Source organism: Lactuca virosa, chromosome 8, assembly GCF_052849685.1.
Source record: "Lactuca virosa cultivar CGN04683 chromosome 8, Lactuca_virosa_CGN04683_v6, whole genome shotgun sequence".
Classification (NCBI taxonomy): Eukaryota; Viridiplantae; Streptophyta; class Magnoliopsida; order Asterales; family Asteraceae; genus Lactuca; species Lactuca virosa.
Window position 1 is genome coordinate 102,486,599 of NC_136433.1, and position 4,021 is coordinate 102,490,619.

Sequence of the window (4,021 nt, forward strand, 5' to 3'; positions counted from 1 at the left end):
AATCTGGAGTGTTGGGAGAATCATAAAAAGGACAATGATTTGACTAGGTAGAGTGTGAATAGTGACATAAAATAGATATAAAGGTGGCTTGTGTCATAACTTTATAGGAAAAGTCAAAGAGTGCATTTATGTCCTCTTGATATTATCCTAAACAAAAATAAGATTTATAATTAATAAATCTTCATGATATGGATAATATATGAGTTTAGAGGGTCTAAAATGTCAAAATTAGGAATTGGGTGAAAATCCTACATCAAACTCATCAAAAACGGACTCGAAATGCGAAACTGGTCAAAAACCGGACTTGAGAAGCGAATCTGCGAAGTTGAGAGGGTTGGACGCGAAGAGGAGGTTCGCAGCGAGGGCTGCTGATGCGAGTGTGGGGTTCGTTGCGAGAGGCCGGACCAAATAAGAAGGTGAGGCTCGTTCCGAAAGCAGGGGTCTGATGCGAACCTCGTCGTGTGAATGCGAACGTGTCCGACCAAAAGCGAAAGTATATGGCGCGAGAGAAGGCTTCGCTGCGAGAGTCCCCGGTCCAAGAGGCTAGGATGTGAATCTTCCCGGTTAGAAACGAAAGTCCGATCAAAAGCGAAAGTGAGGTTTCGCACCGAGAGGTCTCGCATCAGGAGGGTTTCGCATGGGAGGATTTCGTTTCTTGAGAGGGTTTCGCTTCTTGAGTGGGTTTCGCACCCATTGAGTTGATTTTCATATTTTCTTCCCGTTTCGAGTGATTTTCAACTAATTGAAGGGTCGGGATGGCACATATGTTTATGAAAAAGTTGAAAGAGATTTTGAGAGAGATTTGGGAGAGAGAGAGAGAGAGTGAGTGAGAGAGATTGAGAGAGACTTTGTTTGTGGCCTTTGTTAGTGTTTTGGCCCGTAGTGTTAGGATTATAAACTCCACTACGCCTAGTTATGAGTGTTATACGCCCCCTAGGGGTACGTAATAGTGCTTTATAGAGTCGCTACATCACTCACCCTGTTTAGGGTTTAGAATTTCTGAACAATTGAAAACTTACGAGTGATACTTTGTACCAAGATAGAGAGTTGTACATTAGTAAACATAGAGAAATCCCTAACATACAAGTACTAGTTGGGTTGACCGGTTTGACTCGTTGAATTTGTTTGACTTTGACTTGACCAGAAATTGACGGTTGTCACATCATCCCCCCGTTAGAAGGAATTTCGTCCTGAAATTAGCATTTTGAGTGGGACTTCATGGGTTTGGGAAAAGATGTGGGTATTATTTTCATCTGATCTTTGTGTTCCCAGGTGAACTCAGTCCTCGTTTAGGGTTCCATCGGACCTTCACCCTAAGGATGCGACTTTGTTTCGTTCTTTTGATCTCTCGATCCATGATTTCTACCGGTTCTTCTACGAAGTAGAGACTCTCGTTGATTTCTATTTCGTCGAGAGGGATGACGAGAGTCTCATCGGATAAGCACTTATTTAAGTTGGACACATGAAAGGTAGGATGTAAGTTATTGAGTTCCTGTGGCAATCGAAGCTTGTACGCTACCGGGCCAATCCTGGCGAGGATCTCGAACGGCCTGGTATACCTTGGATTTAATTTCCTACGTTTTCCAAAACGTATTATTCCTTTCCAGGGTGACACTTTGAACAGAACCCGATCCCCATCCTGGAATTTCAAGGGCTTCCATCTTTTATCCGCATAACTCTTTTGTCGGTCTCTAGAACCTATCAGTCGTTCTTGAATTTAGACAATCTTCTCGGTCGTTTCTCTTATGATCTCCGGGCCAGTGAGAGTGTTGTTAGGAACTTTTCCTTTAGCTAGTTGCGTGTCACCCACTTCAGCCCAGCACAACGATGATTTGCACTTGCGACCATAAAGGGCTTTGAATGGAGCAACCTTAATGCTAGTTTGATAATTGTTATTGTATGAGAATTTGATGAGTGGTAAATGGGTATCCCATGCTTTACCAAACTCGATCACACGATCCCTCATCATGTCTTCTAGTGTTTGTATTACTCTGTCTGTTGGTTCGTGGGTGGTAGGCTGTACTCATGCCGAGTTTAGTTCCCAGGGAGTTTTGAAGTGACTGCCATAATCGTGAGGTCAATCGACTATCCCTGTCGGAGATAATGGATATTGGCACTCCATGTAGTCTACCAATTTGTCAACTATCACCCTAAATGGCATCGAGACCACCCGTTGCCTTGGGTGACTTGGTTATGAAGTTCGAAGTACGACTCATACTCGGTTCATCTATCATTTCTTTGTGCATACAAGTCGTATATAATTAAGATTGAGAAGTCAGTCAGATAAGTGATTCTGCCCCAAGCCCACCACCAAACAAGGAACAGGAGTTAAGGCGGAATCACACAACCTAAGTTCGTAGAATCTTAATTATATACAACCCTCACGTATACTCCTAGTAGTGATAGGTGAACTGTATGGGTCCATAGTCCCTAATCTTGAACTTGACTTGTTATACGGGTGGTATTCTTGGGGGGATCTGCTAGGAACACTTCGGGGGGTTTACAGATTTCCGTAACATCCTTGATGTTTTTCGCTTCTTGCTTCTCATTTATTGCATGGTTTAGGAAGGCATGGTACCCCTCGTGTGGGCCCTTTCGAGTTTTGAAGCGAGAGGTGATTCTGAGGTCTGTGTCGGTTAAGGCGAAGGGTCTTTTCGTAGTACATGAAGTTGGTATGGTGAGGACCAAGCCAAACCATGTCAAATGTCGATGTTGGAACTTCTTATTGTAACAGGTGTTAAGTCGGTTTGGAAAGGGCGATTGTTCAGAGCGATAGTGCATTCTACGTGTATATTTTTAGTTATTTCAGTTTTATCCTTGTTATTACTACTGCGAACATTCGGTACTGCGTTTAGCGAGTACAGGTAGTAAGAGTGCTTCGAAATTTTAGTGATGAAATTTCATAATTGGATCTTTACCAGGTCCCTCTATAATTGCTTGGTGTAAACAAATCGTATATAGTTAAGATTGAGAAGACAGTCGACTGAGTAACTCTGCCTAAATCCACAATCAAACAAGAAACAGGAAATAAATTACTCACTCTAAGCCTGCAGAATCTTAACTATGTATGACCCTAATGTTTACACTAAGCCATCATAGCTCACTTGTAAGGATCCTTAGTTTTTATATGAATGTTGTGATTTGTTCGGACGAGAGAGCAATTTAATTACTTTTTAATTGGTACCAGTCTTAGTAAATATCTAAGCTTTAAATATTATTGTTTGGAAACGTACCAAAAATCCCATAAGGGTTACTCGTTGTTTCGACATGTCCTATTGTTAAACTCCTCTCGCTCCTCCGTCATTCATCTCTGTTGGACAATCTCTCTTGAAATGTCCCGTTGCACCGCATGCATGGCATACTGTTCTTTCTATGACATTGGTGGTTGAAGTGATGCATTGGGACGGAGTCCTACAGAAGCGAGCAGTGTGTCCATTGTTGTTGCAGTTCTTGCAATGCAACACCCGACAGACTCCCTTGTGATGGAAGTTACACTTGTTGCACTTCGGTAGCGTTCCAGCATATTGATTGGCTGGTGCTGGAGTGGCGGATGTTGTGGCAGCATGAACTGCCACAATTTGTTGCATCATCCAGGGCTCTTGTATTGAATGTTCCTTCTTCTTGCTCCAAGCCTTTCATTTATAGTTCTTAGGTTTGCGGTTTGGAGTGTCTTTGTCGGCAGACACTTGTTGGTGCCCTTGGTTATTACTACGATTGGAATTGTCGACACCTATTCTATTTTTGTTTGTGTTGTTTGCATTAAGTTGTGCCACGACGGCTGTCACGGCGGCCGTGACCCCGGCTTGAAAAGTAGCGGAGTCTATCGGTAGAATCGGTGTTTCGCCGGTTGGCTGGTTACTTCTTTGTGAAGGCATGATTCTGTTGCATGATGAGAAACGAGCTCGTTAGTAACTATGGTCGTTTCTAGTCATATTCTATCTATTTATTCTTCAAAAAGGATAATCTGATTTTTAAATAAGCATAAACAAATCAGTTTTTCTGGCCATGAATATGGGGATGT